Raw genomic sequence first — 24,548 nt, 5'->3', positions numbered from 1 at the left:
GGAATTGTTACCGAAGATTAAGAATCCAAAAGAAGCTGGAAGATACTGCATAGATAATTGTAAAAATTGTTCTCCAATTCAAGTGCTGTTGAAATTCTGGAATGACTTTGAGCTATCAGAGCTTGTCAGATTTTACTGTAATCAGAGCTCATTCCACAGTCATTAGAGATGTGTACACATATAAATCACAGTGACTGCTTAGTTATGAACATTTAGAATCAGTGATTTTTAAAATGCATCCTGGTGCTTAATATGTGCTTCCTTAATCAGTAAAATGAACAGGAGCTGCTAGAGTGACCATGTTGTCATATCACTTCTATAAACATATATATTTAAAACCTTAAGTGTAGAATTAGTCTGGTCTGACCTTTGTAAACTAGAAGTGAATGCAGTGAAGAGAAGAGGCTGCCATAGAATAATAGAATCATAGAATCCTAGAGTTGGAAGTGACCGCAAGGGCCATCCAGTCCAACCCCATTCTGCCATGCAGGAAATCTAAATCAAAGCATCCCCAATGACAGATGGCCATCCAGCTTCTGTTTAAAGACCTCTAAGGAAGGAGACTCCACTACACTCCAAGGAAGGAGTTTGTTCTGTTGTTGAACAGTCCTTACTGTCAGGAAGTTCCTCCTAATGTTGAGGTGGAATCTCTTTTTCATGGTTCAAATGCCATTTCTTATATGAGGCTGGTGAGTGATTTTTGAAAACCCACCCCACCATCAATATATAGGAAAATATTCATGTCGAGATTTCATTCTAACTTTAATAAGCAAATTGAGAAATGCCATCTACCTCAAGATAGGGAGGTCATAAACAATAACTTCTCCTTTTTGCTGCTTTTAAAAAGACATTTCTCCAATCTTACCTACTCCCCTCTCCTGTTTGAGAGAGCTTTGACAGAACTAAGATTTCAATAAATGCCAACTGCCTTTTTAGGAGGTAGGTATCTTTGCACCCCTGCAACTAACAGATTCTTCATCTACAGAAAGAGCTGTAAAGAAGACTTAGCACTCTTTCTATTGTGCAGCCCACTGTATGCTTCTTCTAAAGGGCATTTGCTCTCACATTTTGTGACACAATATAGTGGTTGGCCAGTTTGGAACCCAGCCATTATCTGATGAACAGGATACTAACTTGCATTGTTGCACTACTTACAAGAGCAAGAAGCAAAATTAGAAAGAAAACTTCAAATCAGCTGGCATTAGGATCACTAGGTTCCACAATAGTTTCAGAGGGTTCAACCTGAGAAATGTTACAAAGTGTTTAGAGGCAATGTTAAATTGTGTGTTTTTAATTGGTTTAGCTTTTCTTTATACTTTTTATATCTCCGCCTATATCAGTGGACTTTTTATTGTATTGCATCCTGATGTACTTTTCTGTATGCAATGGCCTGTGGCTAATAGCAATAAATATTTTGGATTGGCTAAGGTTTCAATTACTTTTGCCAGCATGGTAATCTGGCTGGTGGTAAACTGGCTGTGTTTCAGCTAGAGTCCACAACTCAGTCTTGAGACTCTAGCCCAAAACACCATGCTGTGCCCACAGATGAAGTGTTCACCCAGGTTGCCTTCCCCTCCATTGATCTATAAAAGCCAGGAACAGACACATGAAAATCAAAACAAATACAGTGAAAAGATATGAATCGCAAGTTAAGACACAGCCTCTTGAAATGACACGACTGCATTGTTTCTCAATTCTTCAGGTTGGGCCAATTGATATTTTTTTAAAACCCAGTAGCTTGGAACAAATTTCAGATAATACAGTTACCTCTAAGTAGTTATTTTTGTGGTGAGTGTGTGACAAAGCAACGTTTCAAAAGTAATGTAATGAATAAGTGCAATATTACTTTATGCAATAATGATTAATCGTTCCTAGTTACTTCCAATAGTTACTTTTTAAGGGCATTTTAGAGGCACTTTGACAGAAATCTCCCAAGGTTTATGCCGTTTTCTTTTCACTCCCAACAGTGTTTTCCCCCCCTGTCAAAAAACTAAAAGAAGAAATAGCTACATTATTGGTAATGCAACAAGAAATGTAACATTACCTTTTCGACATGGTAACAGGAACGATGTAACTTTATAACGGGCTGCCTTCGAAACACTATAATGAAGTACAGTAAGAAAGTTAGTTTTTAAAGGTAACTTTCCAAGCTCTGGAAAATTATAGGGGAAATGTCATAGAAACTTCTCTTATCAAAAAGGAGAAACTTAAAAGTTTAAGTTTTTGATTGAAACAAAAGTATTCCAAAGTTTGCAAATCCGTATTTGTCACCATCAAAAACTTGTAAGGGGAAGAGAGCCCAACATGTCACAAAACTGTGTTGATGATTTCTAGATTTTCTTGCTTCAGAATAATTAATGCTGTTATGTATTTAGGTATGAGTGTATTGTTTCTGCTAAGGCAAAACTGTGGTCGAATCATGCAATTCAACACTTTAGATAAAGCTGTAAACATTATTTTCTTAAAATATTCAGTTTAATTTTAGTTCCAAGGTTCCTCCCCACACAAAAAATTTTTTTTACTGTTATAACTATAATTTTAAAATTAACATTTGCTCTCAACCCATCTATATCACTGTCACACTAACATCCACAACACAGCAAGAGGCAGCAAAACAAGACACAGCACAAGGCATGTGATATTCTTCCTCTATTGTTTAGTGAAGCCACACTATTGTAATTATAAAAGTTACATTAAGAGGTTGTAATCACATCATGAAAGGAGTGATGTTATCCCCCATTAAGTTACAATCATAATATAACTTGTTTATGATTTAGCTATTGAAAAAATGAATTAATTACAAGCTTTGGTGATAGATCTGCTTGAAGAAGAATATTAATTCACTTTAGTTTAGAAGTAAGGGTTTGTGATAATCCACAATGGAAATATAATTAAATACTTCCAAAATGTAACTATAATTAATATAAAAACATTACAATATAATCCTGACAAGTTCAAAAAAAAATCCCTCTAAATTAAATGAGATGTGCTCAATAAAAAGGTATAGCTCAATTAACAAAGCTTTTCACAGTGAAGCTTCTTTTTACAAAGTATTTTTATACTCACTGAGCCTCCATTTTCCTCCTTACCCTCTGTCCAACTGGACATTTCAAGCAGCATCACCACTGAGAAGATAGTGAAGGAGGACTGGAGGAATAGACTTTTGTTTCTAGGGCAAACAAGCTAGAGAAATGTGGGCTAGACAAGGTAACTGTTATATGGATTTATAATTGGTTGATTGGCCAAACCCAAAGGGTTCTCAACAATGGCTCCTTTTCATCCTGGAGAGAAGTGACCAGTGGGGTCCCACAGGGTTCTGTCCTGGGCCCAGTGCTATTCAACATCTTCATCAATGACTTGGAGGACAGAATTGGGATCATACTTATCAAATTTGCAGATTACACCAAATTGGGAGTAGCTAATACCCCAGAGGACAGGATCAAAATTCAGAATGACCTGAATAGATTAGAAAGCTGGGCCAAAGCTAACAAAATTCATGTCAACACAGAAAAATGTAAGGTACTACACTTAGGACGGAAAAATGAAATGCACAGATATAGGATGGGTGACACCTGGCTGAATGAAACTACATGTGAAAGGGATCTAAGAGTCCGAGTAGACCACAAATTGAACATGAATCAATAGTGTGATGCAGCAGCTAACAAGGCCAATGCAATTTTAGGCTGCATCAATAGAAGTATAGTGTCTAGATCAAGGGAAGTAATAGTGCTACTTTATTCTGCTCTGGTCAGTCCCCACCTGGAATTCTGTGTCCAGTTCTGGGCACCACAATTTAAAAAGGATGAAGAGGAACTCGAGCATGTCCAAAGGAAAGCAACTGAAATGGTGAAGGGTCTGGAAACCATGAAACCCTATGAGGAATGACTTAGGAAGCTGGGGAAGTTTAGCCTGGAGAAGAGACGGTTAAGAGGTGATATGATAGCCCTGTTTATTTGAAGGGATGTAATATTGAGCAGGGAGCAAACTTGTTTTCTGCTGCTCCAGAGACTAGGACCCAGAGCAATGGATGCAAGTTCCAGGAAAAGAGATTCTATCTCAACATTAGGAGGAACTTTGTTTGTTCGACAGTGGAACAAACTCCTTCCTCAGAGTGTAGTGGAGTCCCCTTCCTTGGAGGTCTTTAAACAGAGGCTGGATGGCCATCTGTTGGGGATGCTTTGATTGAGATTTCCTGCATGGCAGGGGTTTGGACTGGATGGCCCTTGCAGTCTCTTCCAACTCTATGATTCTATAATTCTATGATTCTATGGTTGCTGCAGCACATCTGCAATAAACAAACATTGAGCAGGGAAAGAATGGGATTCTACATTAGCCAATTCTACTATGGCAGGCCCTTGGTATCCACTGGTATTTGGTATCACAACACTCACTGGATACCAAAGTTTGTGAATTTTCCAGTCCCATTATATACAGTGGTGTAGTTAAATGGTGTCACTTATCTAAAATGAAAAAAAAACACAAGGTTTGCTTTTGGGATTTTTTTTTAAAATATTTTGAAACCATGGATGGTTGAATCCATGGATGCAGAATCCATGGATAGAGGTAGTCAACTGGATAGTCATCTGTGCCTGCTTACAACAGACAGGATTCAGAGACATAGCCATGTTATTCTGGAATATCAATATGCAAAAGGATCTTCTTACTCTCACAGATGTTACAAAATCCCATTGCATACTGATACAACAGGCAGAGTAAACAATAGAAGCCTCCAGAATCCCTTACTGAACAGGTGTGAGCAGCAAAATGGAGAAAAAAGGAAAGAGCATATAAGCCTGCTTTCCCTCTATCCCCAGCATGTTAAAAATGCATAACTCTATAAGTCTTGCCAGTGAAATGGAATTCATAAGGAAAATGGAAGCTCTTGAAAGAAAAAGACATAGAGTTGGAAGAAGCCACAAGGGCCTTCCAGTCTGCAATGCAGTAATACACTATCAAAACTCTCCTGACAGATGACCATCTACAAACCTCCAAAGAAGGAGACTCTATATTTGCTATTTAGATGTGTGGTCACTGTTTCTTTCAAAAAATATTTCATATTAAGCAACCTCCTTGATTCTTCATTTGGACTTTTACATTATGAATGCTAATGCTACATAAGGCCATTATGCTAATGCTATATAAGGCTATATAAGGTTATTATCACTCCTTCTTGCTAAATGATACTGGTGTTATTGTTCAGTTAATAAGTCTCACAATATATTAAACAATATGCCAGGATCCATACAACATAATCCTCTTTAGAATCCGCAGTTCAGCTAATAAGTACTCCTCTCTCTAATCCTTCATTGATATAGGCCAGTAAAACAGTAAAACTATGTTTCTTTTGATAAAAGTATGGGTTTACATTTTCTTCTCCAGTTTGGGTTCTTTTCAACACAATCCAACCAAAGGCATGCACTTTTAAGTCCATTCGTATCAATGGAGATAACTTACGTAGGTGCTCAAGTTTAAATCAAAGGGATTTAAAAACTACAGTAAGTAAGAAGTTGCTGAATCAGTAACATTTTTGCTCATTACTCATAACCTCAGTATTATAGTTTGATACTGGCCTTAATGTAGATCCTGTAGATATTAAGACACATGATGGGAAAGCAAACTTGCTGGAACTATGAGTCCAGCCTTCATGTGGATGGGAATCACCCTGAGAATCCCCCTTACACTGTCTTGAATTCCTTGACAGAAGAAAAATAGGCCATACATTTAAAATTGCATTCACATCATAGTATTTGTATTATGATTCTTTGTGAGTATTAGTTCACGAACTGAGCAAAAAAAAAATTTACTGAGAATTCTTAATTTTCCCTTTTGAAAGAAAGGGGTTCAGATGAATAAATTGCCGTGGAAATAGTTGTACCCTTTCCAGTTACCTGGAACAGTGAAGCGTAATGCAAAAATCTCAAGTGTGAAGTAACAGCTGGAAAACAAGTTAATTAAGGCATGTTACAGACACGCGTAAAGTACGTGCTCGGCACATACTAGGGTTAGGAAAGAGTGTCCCTTCCAGATGCCCTAACCCTAGTACGCTGCCTTATACACATGGACTCCGCCATTGGTATGTCATGACCGTGCCACCTCCAAACAGAGTGGGGTGGAAGTGATGTACCGGCGCAGCGCAAGGGTGCCTGGGGCGCCCTTTCCGCAGTGCCAGAAGAAGCTCCATTTCAGAGCTCCTTCCAGCTTTGCGTTGCTGGGCGCATCCTTTAGACGGCTGCGCCAGCGACGCAAAGCAGAAAGGGGCTGAGCAGTCCCTTTCTGTTTGTCTCTGCCACAGTCTGAAGTCCTTGGGGCATGAAGCCCCAAGGACACCCCTTTCCAGGCTGTAGGGAAGCGGCCTTTTGCCGCTTCCCCGCGGCCTGGAAAGCGGCAGATTGGGGCCTCAGAGGCTGCTGTTGTGGCAGCAAAGGCCCCGATCTGGTGGGGAAAGGGCTGGATACAGGCCGCCCCAAAAGGATGGTCGGTAACACGCCTAAGAGAAGAAGAAAAAGAATGTCATAAGAAAAATCCTGGGAAAATGGTTTTGCAAGAAGTAAGAAGTGTAATCATAACATGATAACATAAGGATAGCCTGTATGTTGTGGAAGCAGACTTCCAGATGTATTGCATTGTAACTTCCATAATCCCCAATCAGAATTGGTCTGCATTGCCTCCAGTATAGTGGGCGACAGTATGGGAAACTGATGTAAATGGACCCCTTCCCATATTTAAAGGATTAAAATATAGTGCTGAAAAATATATTGGAGGCATTCTACCCAGTTAAAATCTTTCATAGCCCATTAGTATCAATGGAAGAAATTTCTATATGTGCTTAACATTCACCCACTTAAATCAATGAGGTTTTTTTTAAATCTTTAACTTTGGCAGCAACACACCTACTGCATTTTTAACAATGAATGAGAAGAAGGTTTTTTAAAAACTTCACAAAGATTGTGTACGTGAGTGAAGGTGTGACCTGGAAGCCATTCCGTGTCTCCAGCAACTGGTGTTACTTTCTTATCTAAGACATGTGATTGCAGGACCATATAATCTGTAATGTATACATGAACACCCCAGTTTCTAAAGGGCTGGGAATGTAGTGTGCTGAATTAAGACATTTACATTCAACTGAAATTAACTTTTCCTTAGTTTCTAAAACAGGAATTCACAACCTCCACAAATTTGGGCTGCAATTCCCATAAACTCTTACCATTGGCCATGGTGGCTGAGATGTCTGGGAAGTGCTTCAAAATATCTGGAGAGTCAAACATCATGTTCACCACCCCTGCTCTAAATTGGGATTAGTATCTTCTTGACTGGAGTCCAATCAGCTCCGTTGACAATCATATCTGTTTTCTGGTGGAACATAAAGCACATTTGGATGGATTCACTCATTTGAGCAGGTAAATTAAAGATAAATATGAACCTTTATCTCATACACCCCATAATATCATTCATTTCTGAAGTGAGATAGATCCATATATTTGAAATAGCATTTGTTGAAAGCTTTCTCTCTATTCTGTCTTTTTTTTTCCTACAGCAGATATAATGGAAGCTCCGATTTGTGCTTGAAGAACAATGCCAGCATCATCATTTTAATGTTGTCCATATGGGCTTCTAATAATAGATAAGAGACTACATTTGTATTGTATGTCTTAGAGACATTTAAAATTGTGGTAAGGGAAAGCTGAATTCATTGGCCCCACAGTTAAAGGAAAGCAGACCCTAATTAAAAGAATTCTGTTCTGAATTAACTAGTTTGACATGTGCTAATTGACAGTTCCTGTGAAATGGTTCTAATTAAAGTCAATATGTCTTTTTCAATTAAAAGGAAATTAAGAATATACTAATATACATTAACAACTTAATCTGCCTTCAATATCCCATATATCAGCTGCCTTAATGTTATTGGAGAGCCATCTGACATACATCTTCTAGTGCTTGGTTGTGATGTCTTATTACCCTAAAAGAACACCAACTAGGGTATGCATCTCTTTTAGCAAAGCTAAAATGAGTCCAGATCCTGAATGCAAGTATAATTACATATAAACATATTTTCCTCAGGAGTTGAGGGTGACACATCAAGATATTCTTATTAAGTTGCAAGCTCTGATTGCAACAGCCTTCCCAAGCTGGTGCCTCTAGATATATTAGATTACAACTCCCCAAAACCCTATTGTGGTGTAAGTTGTAGTCCAAAACATCTGGACTGAAACCATCTCACTGAAGAAGTCTACATTACAAAATCCTTAGTTAACCAAAGACGATAAAACATTTTTATAGCCTCCTAGAAGTAGATGTATACCAATAGAAAAGAAGCCTCCTTCTTCTCACTACTTGGCCCAAGCACAAATAACCTCACAAGATGTGTATGTGTGCATGCATGCGCATGCACATGCCTTCTAGTCAAACTGCCGACTCATGGTGACCCAAAGAATTCCATACAGTTTTCTGTATTAAAGAAATAAGAAATACTAAGAGGAATTTTTTCTTTTGAAATATAGCCTACACCAACTCATAGAAATTGTCTACAAAAATATATTTGCTATATTATGCATAGCTTGGCAAAATTAGTTATTGCAACACTTAAATCTTCCAACCAGCAATGGCACTGATTATGCTATCTGGAGGATTCTGGATGTTGCAGTCCCAAAACATAACTTTGTCATTCTCTGATACTATGTTCATCAGCTTCATAGGGAATTATCTTCTAAGAGGAGCACTTTCCATTTTATATGAAAAATATAATTGTCTGATAAGTAAGCAGTGGATATTGCCTCTCCACAATCTATAAAAATATGGAAGCATTTTCTAGGACAATGAGATCACTAAATCACACTATCACTATCACTAAATTATCATTATCACTAAAGCTTTAATTCCATCAATTCTGTTGTTTGGACAATATTAATAACCATTAACTTAAGTGGTTTAGAATTGCACTGAAAAACTGACCTCTTAAACTATGTTTCTTTATGTTTTACCAAAAAGCATGAACTTAATTTTGGAAACACTCTCCTTTTATTAAAAACATACCATCTAACTGAATGTATGTATCCATTGTCTACTTGAATTGGCAATAACTGCCACGTTTTCATAGAGAAGACTTTCCAAACCAAAGTTGGAGATCCTGGAGATTGAACATTGGATCATCTGCCAGAGGAAAAAAAAGCATATAGTATAATGGATCCAACAAGCATTAAGATGGCCTTTTGATCTCTTGACTCCTGTGGAGAAAGGAGGATCATAAATTAAATAATTAAATGTTTTATGGAATTTTTTACCATTCTCCAAGTGGGTGCAACTACAACACCAGCCAAATCTGTCCAATAGAAATATGCCAATCTATGTCTCTGCCCCACAATATTGTTTCTGTTTCTGTGTTTCTCATATTACCACTGCAAGGAATTAAAAATAAAACTGGGAGCATACAAAACAAAGAGATGGACATAATGGTGTGGGTCACCATCCTCTTGTGCAACAAAACTACACTGAAATTGAACATGCTGTGGCTAAACACCCTGAAATCCTCTCCACAGAGAGCTCATGGAAGTCTGTTCTCTCTCCACTACTAAGAAGCTACCTGAAATGACCAATCTTGCCAGCCTGGTGTTGATTTTAAACACGACAAGATCTCCCAGGACTAACCTAAGACATTTTTCTGCCTGTGTCAAAACAGCAATGGCACCTCATCCATTCTCTATCAAGGCAGAGTATCCAACACATGAGACAGAAAAACCCACATGCCTTTCCCTTTGCTAGCAACAAAAAAGTGCAACAATAACAAATGAAACAGCTAACTATTTGTTGCTCACTCATTCTAGCCAACAGTGGGGTCAGCCCTGGGATTTCCTCTCGGACATGCATATGTGAGTGTACATAGCTTAAATCTCCCACTCTTAAGTACCCCTCCTCCTCACCACCACCACTTTCCCAGGTTTAATCTCATCTTTGGCAGGTCACTGGAGATGCTGTGCAGCTTGTAGCCTTTGGATGGTGCCAATCTACACATGACAACTCATCCAGATGGACAAAAGAAGAATCTTTCAGCCATCTTGCAGTTTCCAGATTTCAGCTATCTTTGCCTTCATACAAATAATTAACCAGGCATTCTTTCTGTTTATATCCTGACTAGCAAAAGCAGAATTGTTTGTATGAGGAAGAAACTGCTGTGTTGGCAAGGCAAGCCAAGCACATCCTATAAACTCTAGAGTCCAAGGAAAATTTATTTTGGCAGCAGGTCTGTTCAAGTAATCAGCATGTGGGACATGGTACACCATGGCCCAGGCAAGACCCCCCTGTTACTAAAGCCTGTTTTTGCTCAAGATCTCTCTTTTTCCCATCCCCATAGTTATATTTGCTTCGCCTTGAGTGCTGTGAAATAACTATACATCCTCTCTTAATATATACATTCTGGAAAGTGTTTTCACTGGTAAAACAGAACAGATAAACATATTTTCAGTATTTATTTGTTCAGGAGATAAAAAAACAAAGTAATATGGAGTGGTTTTAATATCTTATTGGCTTTGCTATCCAGAGCTCTTGGCCGCTGGCAGTATATGTCAAGCCCTGTGCTTCCCGCCCTCCCAGCGATGTTTTTTTTTTAATAGAATATTTCATACCTTGGGTCAGCTGGTTCTGACCTCTGTTTGTTTTCCACATTCCAGTGTGTGTTGTGGTATCAATTTTTAATTATTGCAACAGAGAGGAAACTTCAAGTTGTTGCCTGCTTGCCTGGGAAAAAGCTTTCTTTTCCCCCGTTATCTTTGGCTGTATCAGTCTAAAGAAAGAAAGACAAACAAAAAGTAACAGACATTAGCATGTAGTCTTATCAGCTTTTTTAAATAAAAAAAAGAAAACCCAAGTTCTTCTTGCCACTTTTACAGAACCTTCCAAAGTTTTAAAAACTGTGGGGTTTTTAAACAACAAAAACATGCTGTTACACAACAAGACACTTGTATACTACACCCCAGATACTTCCACACTGCACAATCCTGTAGGTTGTGCAGAATTTGAAGGTTGGTAAATAACTGAGAATCCTTTTCTAGAGTTCTATTTCAGTTCCCTGAACTAGAGCACTACAACTTTCTGACAGAAAGAATTCTAATACCTCTTCAAACTTTAAATCCCAGGATTGTGTAGGATGAAGCTATGACCATTCAAGTGGTATCAAACTGTTTAACTGTATAATGAGAATCCACTTCTGGTGATCAGATGGAATAATAGGAGTTGCAGTCCAACAAAACTAGAAAGACCCAGACTCTAGAAGACTCCAGGACTTTATAAATCACAAAATCAAAAGGTGCTCTATTAAGTAAAAACAGAAATAGAGAAATAAAAATGTTAAACATTTTGAGCATTAAAATTTTGCAAACTCCGTTGGCAGGTAGGGTTTTTTCAATGTAATATGCTGCTTATAATGTTTTCTTGTAAGAAACATGGAGTCTTTTTTAAACAAAAAACAAAAAAACATGTCCCAAGAAACATACCAAATAAATAAGCATAGCTCTATTACCAAAGATACAGTTCTTGTCTATGGAAGCAGTTTAAATATCCAGCTTCAGGTCACAACATTCCTAGACTTCAGCTGCTGTTCAAGGACCTGTGAATTTCTTATATATTTGCCCTTTCATGATGTGCAGGCTGTAATCAGCGATGAAATAAAAGCTTCTATGGAACATAATCATTAGGACTGGCTAAATACATAAAGCTCAATTTCACTGAGTTTCACTCTACTCTTTCTCCCCCCCCCTTTTTTTTTTTTCCTTTTCTTTTTTCATCAGAGCTCATTCTGTTATGGTCCCATATCAGACTGCGTTTTTTTAGTCTATATAAAAATGTATCCATATTTTTGTAACTATTTTTTTTCAAACTATATTCACTTTTACAAGCATTGTTTAATTATCATCTCTGTTGCTTGCCTTCAAATCATTCCCAAATTTTGGTGATCCTAATGATACCATGGACAGCCAAGAAGACAAACAAATGGGTTCTTGAACAGATCAGACCAGGGCTTTCCTGGATGCAAAGATGATCAAGTTGAGACTATCATACTTTGACCACATAATGAGAAGGCATGGATCACTAAAAAAAGAATAATGCTAGGAAAAGTAGAGGGTAGAAAAAAAAGAGGAAGACCACAAACCAGATGGATAGACTCAATCAGGGAGGTTGTGGGCAAGGGTTTGAAGGATCTGGGCAAAGCAGTGGAGGACAGGGATCCTTGGAGATGTTTCATCCATGGGGTTGCCTTGAGTCGGAACTGACTCAAGGGCAGCTAACAAACAAAAAACAAAGGATTTTTCCTGGCAAGATTTGTTCAGAGAGGGTTTGCCTTTGCCCTCCTCTGAAGCTGAGAGAGTATGACTTGGTCAAAGTCACCCAGTGAATTTTGATGACCAAGCAGTGCTTCAGAACCTGGTCTCCAGTGTCTTAGTCCTAGACCCAAAGCACTATACTGCACTGGCTCTCTTACGTATAAGCATCTTAAATGTAAATTTTTGCAAGAGATTTTGCCACTGAAAATACCTTGCAAACATTTTTTCATACACACACACAAAGTTATATAATAAAACTACAAATATAAATATAAATATAAATATAAATATACATATACATATACATATACATACTGGGCACACTTTTCCAACTGTGCATCCTTTAATACACCTTTTGTTAACTTCATTGAGGAAAGTATCAGTTTGGGTATCTAATTGTATCCTAAATTATGTTCATTTGCAGGAGGCATGAATTGGGTGAGACATGAATATTGAATGAATAATCTACTCACTTCTTATCATCATCTGCAGAGATAATTAACTAGTCATGTAAGTTAGATTTTAATGAAGGGCATGTTTACAAACCATCACCTCATACTAGTAAAACTCATGAGATGAGCAGATTATCAGTATAAGGAATAGCTTTTCCTTTAAAACAGCGGGGAGAATCAAGTTCTCAGAATTTGAGGTATGTTGCCTAAGTAATATATATTTCAGTTCCGAAATGCAAAGTAATTTTACCAAGAAGCATCTGATAGGCAGAAAATAGATCCCATTTATGCAGGATTCTCACACATAACTTCAAAAATGTTTTTCAGTCTAATGACTGCATAGAAAGAGATATGGGTATATCATACTGCACATATGCTTTTTGGTCTGTGCATGTGAGAAAGAAAATTTGCAATAAATGGAACCAATTTTCAGAGACTAAATCTCTGAAAGAAAGAAAAATACATTGAACTGTGTCTTCCAATTTTTCTGAAATATGCAGCCTGATCTTGATATATGACAGTAATTGAATAAGAGGAGTGTTATAAATTCATTGTACCCCTCCCCCCGTATTGCACACACAAGTAAATATATTCAATATTATACTTCAAATTCATTGGAATGGTGGAAGAATTATTACTAGAAAGATTGCTGAGCAATTCTACACAAATGTTTTAAGGATCAGTGATGTAAAATGACACAGGAGTTGGAGACTAGTTATGCTTTAGTACACAGATGTGCAGCTAGTGTAACAAGAACAATGAAGCCAGAAATTGTCAAGACTGAAGCTCAAAAGCAACTCTGCTTAAGTTTGTGTGTGAAAGATGATCCTCCCAGCACTTTTGTTCATACAGCTGTGATTAAAACATTGCCAGCCCACAAGAAAGAAGAAGGTATTTCCTCTCTCCAATTAGTCATCAGTCTTTTACTTTGCAGGCATGTAGGCGTCAGTAGGCAGATTCACAATTTCTCTGAAAATATTATTTCCTCAACCTGGTGTCCACTAGATGTACTAGACATGGTTATATTGGTTGAGGTAATGGAGATTATAGTCCAGCAAACATATCTGGAGTGTGTCGAGTTGAAGAAAGCTACTCCAAATGGAGGGAAAAACTTTATTTTATTCCATTGTGTGTACTTATACTGCAAACTGATTCAGACAAATCCTGGAGAAAATTGGTCTGATCCAGACCAAATTGTAGCAGATCGGTATCAGATCATCTTTTCCCAATTTGGTTCCAGAACAGAAAGGCATATTCCAAAATAATTCTGAAATCCATGCAACCAAGGAAGTGTCAGGCAACAGGAACATATCAAAACAACTCTAAAGTGGAATGATGCAGAGACAGAAAAGAAGAGATGGACTTTTTTCAATTAAAGCTCTAAGATGCAGTCTGGGAAGAGAACCTCACAGACATTCTTCAGTCACAATGTTTATAGAAAAGGATTTATGAAATCATAAAAGTCATATAGTCAATTATCTTCTGCATCTCTTCATTCGCTAGATGTAGCTACTAATAGCAGATTCTTGAAAGAACTATGGTAAAGATTCAGGTGGTTGCTGATTGTCATTGGAGGTTCACAGTGCCCAGGGCCAAAGCAAGACAGATTGATTTCCCTTCACCTCCTGTGAGACTAGTAAGGGCAAGTACGTAATTTTGGACAAAGTGGGAGCAAGCCTCTTTTTACTGTCCAGAGGGCTCTCTTTGAACCTGAAGATCAGAGACAGGCAGGAAGTAGCCACAGCAAGAGCAGCTGCAGCTGCATGAAGCAGCCTCTGAGACACCATAGAAAAGGAGCAGCATTGTTTGGGACCCAGGATTGTTCTCTCATTTCACTGCAGGCAGAAAATGAGCAGGAGTAAATAGACAGGGCATTTATGGTACCAGCCCCCTGTTCTGATAGCTTAAGAGTCAGCATCAAGTGGTCTTGCTGAGAACAAAAGCAAGACCTGTAGGGCAGGAACAAAGAATTCTGGATTCCCTAGAAGCATTTTTTAGTCTGTTCTATATCCTAGTTTTCGCTGCAAAATCATGGATCAAATGGGATGGGGTCACAAGACAGATGTTTCTACTAGTAGTCCAGTTCACCAAATGCCTTGGTGATATGATGGTATTGTATAACAAAATAGTCTTATGGTACTCTTCTGACTAAGAGCTCCTCCAGATTAGTCAAAGAAGTATGAGTTCTCAAAGTACAGCTCTCTGGGTTCTAGTTTTTGTCACCTCCACATTCATTTCTTTCATTATTTTGAGAGCCTATTTGTTTCTTGGATGTACACTAAGGTTCTTCCATAGGGTTTGGTTTTTTTTACTGGACTACAATTTTTAAAGTAATTTTTTATTATTAATTTTTAGCATCATAGAGCTGTAGTGCAAAATGGCTACTTCAGTTATGCACTAAAGCACTACAACCCAAAAACTGTTTAAAAGGAAAGTGGAGGGAGAGAATGGAGCAAATTATTCCTATGTGACTTAGAATTAAAAAGTAACATGCTTAAATGTGGGAATAAAATAATTCAACTAATGCTGGAGATTGGCAGGGCAATGGAAATGTCATTTGGATTCCTGCATGGCAGGGGATTGGACTAGATGGCCCTTGAAAGGTGGTCCCTTTCAACGCTAAGATTTATTACTTAAAATAATATTTTTAAAAACTCCTGAGAATTATGTGAAGTCGAGGGCTTTCATGGCCAGCATCCATAGTTTTTTGTGGGTTTTTCGGGCTATATGGCCATGTTCTTGAAGAATTTCTTCCTGATGTTTCGCCAGCATCTGTGGCTGGCATCTTCAGAGAAGATGAAGATGCCAGCCGCAGATACTGGTGAAACGTCAAGAAGAAACTCTTAAAGAACATGGCCACATAGCCAAAAAAAACCCACAAAAACTCCTGAGAATTACATCAACAAATACATTTGCCCATGTGCAGCAGCTTAAAAAAGTAAAGCGTGTAAAAGTGCTAGTAGATAAATAGGTACCACTTCGGTGGGAAGGTAACAGCATCCTGTGCAATCATGCTGGCCACATGATCACATAATTGTATTTGACAATGCTGGCTCTTCGGTTTAGCAATGGAGATGAGCACCACTCCTACAATCAGATATGACTAGATATTCTTGTCAAAAGGGAAATCTTTACCTTTCTCTTTTGGTGTCAAATAGACCTCCAGTCATCAAGTCACCACAGTAAGAAGAGGCTAGCATATGTCTTCATATAGTGTATTGACCCCCATATGTGGCATGCAGAAGAGGACCCATCCAACAGACTGTCCTTGAGCAGGCGTGTAGGGAGGGAGGCACTCCTTCATGTTTCAAAGTCTCAATCTGGTTAGAACTTTGAATGTCAGTACTAATACCTTGTATTCAGAATGGAAACCTATTGGAAGCCAGTGCATTTCCTTCAAAACCAGTATTATATGTGTTCTATAAAAAGTTCTCATCAGCTATCCAGCTGCCGCATTTTACACTAGGTGCCACTTACAAGTCATCTTCAAGAACAGCATCTAACCAGATTGGGACACTAATGCCTCTAAGGAAGTAGACTCATGCCAGCAGCTTTTTTCTTTCATTTAGTCTCAAAGGTGATACAACATCCTTTTGTATACTGTTTTTCCAGACTAACATGACTATGTCTTTGAATTTTCCTTATAAATGGAACTAACACAAACAAACAAAACAAATTTAATATTTATATTCAGGTTTTCTCCTCTTTATTAGAATTAATACCCAAGATTATTTCATAAATACTGAACTTGAATCAAACTGCCCTTGAAATAGTTTCCACAGTAAGCAGGAATTACTCAGCATTTTGGCCAAAGAGGTTGGTTTGTTCACAGCCTCAGTTATTCTTGCATCACCTCATGCAGACAGACAGTCAGTGCTTTTTCAGAACTGAGAAAGACATCAGAATTACTTTGGAAATTGATGCTCGAGATCTTCTGCATCATCTCTCACACACACAAGAAAATTGCCATTTTTGGTATATTTTCTTTTACTAAATTAATCTTCCTCGTGCAGCAACCATAATTGCCATCTGCAGTCTATCAAACTTTATGAATTCTCTTGCGTTTCCATAATTATGTTTTTAAACCAGATAGTGAAGCAGCTAGGAAATAACAGCTGACAAAAGTCTTCATGTCCCATGGTTCATATATAGTTAAGAACTGAATGGCTGAGAATATGCCCTTCTTCTTCTCCTGGGTTCATATGTCAGTGCCAAATATTCAGCTTGTATTGCTCTGTCACATTGCTATTTAAGGATATTTTCACACATGAGCGTTAAACTGACTTCTGCTTTATCTGATCTGTAATGCAAATGTGAAACTTCCCTTGACCAGAATGCACATTTGGTTTCAAGGCTGCAGTCCTGAATGCACTTACTTAGCAGTAAATCCCACTATACTCAATGGGAATTAGTTTTGTATAGGACTGCACAGTAAAAAAAAAAAAAAAAAAAAAAACCTATAGTCCACTTTCCTTCTCAAATTGACAATATTTACACATGTGGCAAGTAATTGACACAAAAATAACATGTATGAAGATGGCTTGTTTGTTTATTTGTTTGTATGTTTGCTTTATATCCCACCTTTTTCCTGCTGTAGGATCCAAGACCACACCAATAGATTAAAACAAGATTCATTTAAAAACAATAGCCTTCCATATTTTTTCAGCACAAGCAAGAATCTGTAATGTGTATTTGTGTGAAAGAGGAATCGTGCAATCAGGGTAGTTCAGCATAGCTCTTTTCAAGGGAAGATTTGAAGGAGAAATTTGACTCCATTCATGTGAATGTAGTTACACAGCTCCATACTATGGGGAACCCTGTCTAAACTGAGATCCTGAATACGCAGGCCTTTGTAATTGCTTTCACACAAACACAGTTACATTTCCCATTCAGACCTTCCCAATAAACACAGAACAGCTTAAACTGGAAAAGGTGGTGCCACAACACATGTCACAGTTCCCCCAGGATACAATTGTCCAAACTAGAACAGGAGTATATTTTCCAAAGTAAGAACAATGAGATACTTGCTCAAGAAGGAAGTTGATGCTATTTTTGTGGACTGTTTAAATCTTTTGATTTAATTTAATTATTTTTAAACTATTCCTAAATGGTTTTATAAACCATTATAGGCTTTCTTGTACTGAGCAGTATACAAATAGAAAAATTAACAATAACATAAACGACAATGTTCAGTATTCATGAGGTAGAAGCCTGCATACTCACTTTTGACCAACAAACATGTTGTAAGTAATATGTTAATTGGGTAATCACCATATATACACCTATTCATATATGTTCTGCATTCCTGTAGTCCTAGAGCCCAGGAGACCATTTAGATCTCCATATGTTTGCAATTTGAACCTTAAGAAATCCCAGTCATCATGGCCAAAAGCTGGGGCATCGCTAGGGGTTATGGGGGACACGGACTGTACCAAATGACATGCTAATGAGGGGTGACACCACTGCTTCCTAAAGGTCTGCCTTATAGCAGGAGTGAGCTATGTCATTTTCCTGCGTCCCTTTAAAGTGCTGAAGAGATGGTGTCAGTGGGATGAGGCTTAGTGGGAAAAGAAAAGAGAGGCCCCAGTTTTTAAAAAATAATAATTTTAGTTTTTTAATTTTATTTTATTTTTAAAAAACTTTTTTCAATTTTCTTTAAAAAATATCAGTTTTTCACTTTAATCACATGCAACTATGTACATGTAAATACATTTAGGGTGTGAGTATGATGTTGTAATTTAAAGGTATAATTTTCATTTTGCTAGTTGTTTATGTCACAACTATTGCCATTAAAGTCAGTGATATATAAGAACTACGATTTATAAGTAACATTAGTACAAAAACATTTCGAAGGGTTCTGTATGGTGTGATATGGGAGGAGGTAAATGGGTTAAACCATCAGTTACAGCACCAGGTGATGCCAACCCTAGTGACGCCACCAGTCAATAGTAAGAGATTTTGGGAACTATAGTCTGAAAAATCAGAAATACGAGCGATCAGAGACTCACCCTTTCTGGAGTTCCTCGAATAGCTCTTTTAATGTGGCAGTACTGTAGAGGATGAAGAGATGCAAGCACACATGTAGGTACATATTACTATCCTATTACCTCTTATGTGTACTCATATAGTAGCCACATATCTATGTTCATATCCTACTATATTATACACCTGGTGCATCCTGAACTTGAAATTGTGAGTAGTATCCAGACTTAGCTTATGCTAAAATGCTTAGATGCTTAGAGTCCACCCATTAAAACCAGTTAAAAAAACAGTCATGACTGATTTAAATCCCATTGATTTCAATGGGTCTACACAAAACAGGAAAAGTCCAACCCAATATTAGGCTTGGATAATTTATCAGTGGCTCACAATAGGGAGAATATCTAATACAAATATTTGATTAAGGATATGCTTTGCACATTGCTCTCACCTATGAAGTATTGTTTTTTTCCCAATTATATACAGGTATAACTCTCTTTTTTGAGTCCACATGAGTGTTTGCATATATTTCTGCAGTTGCTGACTGGATTCACCATTTTTGATTTCCTCATTCCCCAACGTTCAGGCCTGCAACATGAAAATCATGGTCCTGGATCTTATGTGGAATAAGTAATTGCTTGATAGCTTCTTGCTAACTTTTGAAAGTGCTGTGCAGCTGTTGGTATATGTTTGTGCTGGCATTGCAGAGTGGAGCCCTGGGAATAAGGAATCTGACTTCAGAGAAACAAGAGCTAGCTTCAAAGAAGAGAACAACTCTCCCCAGCTGACAGAACTTTTACTGAAAGAAAAACAACAATCAAGTAAGAAACACATCAGTAATATCTCCTGTTACTCCCCTCCAATCCTTTTCAAAACTTTCTTTTCATTTATCTGATTACACACTTCCGTCTCCACCACGTCCATTGTGATGGTTCTACCTTTTCTGTTAGTTTAGGTGTTTGATGGTAGATTACAGTGTGAGACCACATTACTTCAAAGCACATTATATTAGTTATTAAAACCCCACCAAAACTACTCCTGTAATTGTGATGTATCCTTGGAGGTTTCCACAGGTTTGGAAACCTTGAGACTAAGGAAACAATTTGAGGTCTATTAGTTGTATGTTTTTCTACAGATTAAGAAGGTATTGTATTCTAATAAATAGCTCATCTAGAATTTTCACTTCTATGCTAACACATTTTATCACAGCTAACCTAATTTAGATGATACACTTTCAAATGTTGGGCCACCAGTCGCTTTCATTTTACTTCCTATAAAAAGCTGGTATACAAAGTATGGGGTGGGGGAATGAGTTCATTTTGTATCATTCCAAAATTGAACTTGAGGGAAATAAAGAAGATAAAATGTTATCATAAGATTCCAGTATTACCCTCTTTGAGGTAAATGGGGAATTTTGCCATTGTAATTAAAGACAGAAGGGGCATATTTGTGTTTGGCAATCATGAAAATAAATTAGCAAAGCCATTTCTGTCATGCTATTTTACACCCACTAAGGATACTTCTGGGTTTTGGGGTTTTTTAAGGTCCAAGAAGCATTTTATATACAACATTTCTCTTTCACTTTCTGTTTTTATTTTTCATCTATTTTACACACAACAAAAACACTAGGGTCATGGAAGAGTTGAAGTTGTTGAATTATTATATAACTACATCAAGAAAACTTGCAACAAACCTGAATTTGGCAAAGGGAATCTGTCTTCTGCCAATAAAATAAAGCTGCAATTCTATGGAATTTACCTGGGATTGAGCACCATTGAGCTCAATGGTACTCATCTCCAAACAAATATGGGTTGTGTATCAATTGCAGGGTATGGCTTGTTGTTGTCATTGTTGTTAAAATAAAGTTTCATTTACATTCAAGATGTCAAAGGCAAGGAAAACCATTCCTAGTTGCACACAAGCTTTCTTGATGTGCATTCCTATGAGGAAAACAAATGTGGTTATGGATATGTTTGTCTATGCAGCAGAAGCAAGCGAAGAAGCACTGAGTTTTGTTTGACCAAAGCAAACAGTTATTTAGACTGTTTTATTTATTTGTTTGTAGGTTTTTGTGGCGGAGGGTATAGAAGAAAGACAGTTTTAAAAACCATACAGAGAAGGTGAGATTCCCATCTCCCAGGTTATAAAAGTGTGAATTACACAAAATTAACTAGATCAGAAGAGTGTATCCTTTACTCAGTGAATGGCAATCAGATAACTAATGACTATTTTTACCTGTGGTGATATTGTGCATTGGTTCCAGGGAAAGAAACGAGAGGATGCAGGTGACTTCTTGTAAGCCATTTTCTTAGGATCCCTGCAGGTAGTCAGTGTTAACAGGAAATTGGCAAAGCACATTCTGAAAATCAAAATGAACATCCATTGTTCAGTAAAGAAAATAAAAGGGCTTTTAACATTTATAGTTCACATAACTGAGCCAAGCATCTTAGTTTTCAAACGATATGCTGCTGCCACGCAATGGAACATTATTATGTATCATTTATTTTTTAAAATATTTCAACATGCAGCCTTATGGCTACGATGTACATATAAATATTTGTCTATCCTCACAACTACCTTGAAAGGCCAAGACTGGGTGGAATGAGAGAGAATACTTGCCTGAGGCCACCCAGTAAGCTTTGTGGTTGATGGAAAATGTCAACCATCCATGTCCAAACTCTATTTTTTGTGCACATAAGCACAAAAAATGTGGGATAGGAATACTTAATATAGGGCATATGATACATGCAAACCTCCAGAAGAATATCTGCTTTCTTAGGTAACTCAAGAGCTGAAAAAGAGGGGAAAGGACAGAGAGGTCTGACACTGATGACCCCAGGAGCAGAGTAGATAGATCTGATCAGAAGAGGTCAGGGGCTGATAGAAGAGTAGAGCCCTTGATTTGGGGAAGTAAAATGAAGGGATACACTCAGTGCAAAGGAGGAAGGAGAGAATGATGTGACATAAATGAGGGCTGAAAAAGTCTAAGAGATATGACCAAAGGAGAAGCAGTGGCATTTGTGACATTGATCCTTTGGAGCTATGCTCAGCTGGAGTCATGGATAGGTTAAAGGGTAGTAGTAGGACATTGTTATTACAATAATGGTAATAGCAAAGCATTGACAAATATAATACTCCAGTTCTACAGGGTTCACCTACATTGTAGAAATAATGCAGTTTGATAACACTTTAAGTGCTATCCTGGGATTTGTGGATTTATAAAGTCTTTGGCCTTCACTGCAAAACAGTGCTGATGCCTCACAAAACCACAGATCCCAGGATTCTGTAGGATGGAGCCATGGCAGTTAAAGAGATGTCAAACTGCATTATTTCTACAATGTAGATGTACCTGAAGTCTGTTGTATTGAGCTACATGCAATGTTGTTGTTGCTGTTGCTGTTGCTGCTGTGCTCTCGAGTTGTTTCCAACTTATGGTGACCCTAAGGAGAAGCTATCCCAGGGCTTTCTTGGCAAATTTCTTCAGAGAGGGTTTGCCATTGCCATCCTCTAAGGCTGAGAGTATGACTTGCCCAGGGTCACCCAGTGAGTTTCATGGCTCAGCAGGGTTTCTAACCCTGCTCTCCATCATCATAGTCCAAGGGTCAATCCACTACACCACACTGGTTCTCATGCATACAAGCATAGACCATGTGATAAATGAAAAGCAAGCAGTGATCTTTTAGGTCTGTTGTTCTGTTTTAATAGTTTTGCTCTCACAGTGTGTGTCTAGCTCAAGGACTTACAGTATTCTTCAGGCAGTTATCAAAGTTTCAAAATCTTTTTTATCATCTAAATGTCAGTTTTTCTAGATGACTCTCTGCTGGTATAGTTTGGAATATAGCTTGGCTTAATGAATTCTTACGTTTAGATTCTGTCCCCTGAATCAAAACTTATTCTATTGATTGTGTCTCCAAGTATGAATTCACACATTCTAGCAGAAGATATTTTAAATACATATGTTTTAGAAAAGCGGGAGTTCTGCAAGTCAGCAAAAGAAATAAAGCCATTTTGTGTTGTTTTTTTAAAAAAAACTTTCTTAGACATGCTCTCATACTAACAAATCCCCTGACAGGAAACCTGTCAATGGATTATTTCCAAGAGCTTGGTCTAAACAGCAGTCAGAGGCTCTTCAGAAGAACAGGCCAGAGATGGTTTCTCACCTTTGACTTCTGACACGTCATCCTTCTCATGCACAGTGAATGTCTGAGAGAATGCTAGGCTGTTCTATTTATAAGTACTGTAACCTGTTTATTCTTCAGAAAGAAGAATATATCCATTAACAGGTTCTGAAATAGTCCCAGAACTGAGTCAAGTGTTTGCATTTAAGTAATTGAGCCATTTGTCAGATCGCAAAGACATAGCCTACATGTAACTAATTTTGACCTGTTAGGTGGAAAAGGTGGGAAAGAAATAAATCTGAAAAAAAATATTTACTTGAATTTTTACTATTTATAATCAAGGAGTTTAGTAGTGAAGGAGAGAAAGAGAACCATTTTTCCTCTGGTAAATGCTGGTGGGGCAGGGGGGTATCTGCTGTCTGTGAGCTGAGTCCTCATCTCGTGGAAAATGACCAACTCCTTATTATCATATTTTGGCTATAATTTGTTTTTGTTTTTTTAAATACCTGTAGTAAAATGAAGTTAACTTTGTATGGTTTGCACAAAAAATATGACATTTGAGGTTTTATGCCAGTGAATAACATTTATAAATGTTACTCAGTAGGGTTAGGCTAGATGAAGTATTGTCTCTTACCTTATATACAAAGTAGCCAGGTGTTTTTATTCTATTTTTAAGCAATATGCATCCTCCAATATGGCCAGCTGCCAGCACTTCCTGGGAATGGATAGTGTCTTGTCACTTAGCCAATTCGTTGGAGAAAGCAGGAGGCTTCTGTGTTCTTTAGTGGTGCAAAGTCTTTGTCTAAAATTAAAGGAAAAAAACATCTAAGCTCATCTTATATAGGTACAAGACAACATATGTAAACTACAGATCCTGCACAGCCTGCAGTGCAGAACCCTTGATCTGAATTTTAAAAAACAGAAAATACAAATACTCTTCAATATACCCTCCAACATTTCCCAGCTGTAGCTAGAAAATATCATAGCATGGTCAAGATGGCAAAAATTATTCATGGGGAAGAACAAACAAGCCTTGCAGTGGATTCAAAGCTTGTCTGGCAAAAAGATCTAAAGCTGGTAATAGAAGAAGATTTATGATCTTAGTTATAAAAAGCTTCTCCATTAAAATCAGTTTCAGCTAAAAAATATATTACCAGTGTTATAAAAGCATTTATTGATGGTATATTATTTCACTGAAACGAAGGCCTGTTACAGACTGCCAAAATAAAGCTGCTTAGGGTCTCTTTGGAGGTATGCTATTTAAATGATGCATGCATCCTAAGAATCCGGAAGCTGCACCAAAGCTGCACTCCAGTGCTTAGGAATGGAGTGTGGCTTTGGCGCGACCTCCGGACTCTTAGGACCCATGCATCATTTAAATAGCATACCTCCAAAGAGACCCGAAGCAGCTTTATTTTGGCAGTCTGTAACAGGCCTCAGTTATATAAATAAGCAAATATCTGCCCAGGTATGGGAGAAATTGTAATGATATAGGTACTTTATTTCACATGTGGTGGTGCTGTCAAATAGTCCAAAGATTTTGGGTGGAGGTTTTCAATGGGCCTCAGTTATATAAATAAGCAAATATCTGCCCAGGTATGGGAGAAATTGTAATGATATAGGTACTTTATTTCACATGTGGTGGTGCTGTCAAATAGTCCAAAGATTTTGGGTGGAGGTTTTCAATG

At 37.7% G+C, this 24,548-nt stretch overlaps 1 long non-coding RNA gene across 9 annotated transcripts in view; it reads right to left on the bottom strand.

Annotated features, from left to right (window-relative positions):
- Positions 1 to 24,548, bottom strand: part of LOC121922518 — an 85,940-nt gene that overhangs the window by 19,236 nt on the left and 42,156 nt on the right. For 3 of the 9 annotated variants that reach the window (XR_006102179.1, XR_006102171.1, XR_006102176.1), the window contains 8 exons: positions 23,495 to 23,662; positions 20,978 to 21,101; positions 18,772 to 19,541; positions 11,105 to 11,301; positions 10,617 to 10,774; positions 9,031 to 9,147; positions 7,205 to 7,350; positions 2,045 to 2,100 (listed from right to left, as the gene is read on the bottom strand). This is a non-coding gene — a long non-coding RNA (uncharacterized LOC121922518). The remainder of the gene's footprint in view (positions 1 to 2,044; positions 2,101 to 7,204; positions 7,351 to 9,030; positions 9,148 to 10,616; positions 10,775 to 11,104; positions 11,302 to 18,771; positions 19,542 to 20,977; positions 21,102 to 23,494; positions 23,663 to 24,548) is intronic. The other 6 variants (XR_006102173.1, XR_006102172.1, XR_006102178.1 and 3 more) reach the window with 6 other exon arrangements.

The sequence above is a fragment of the Sceloporus undulatus genome, chromosome 2 (assembly GCF_019175285.1).
Source record: "Sceloporus undulatus isolate JIND9_A2432 ecotype Alabama chromosome 2, SceUnd_v1.1, whole genome shotgun sequence".
Taxonomy (NCBI): Eukaryota; Metazoa; Chordata; class Lepidosauria; order Squamata; family Phrynosomatidae; genus Sceloporus; species Sceloporus undulatus.
This window is presented reverse-complemented; position numbering and strand designations above follow the sequence as displayed.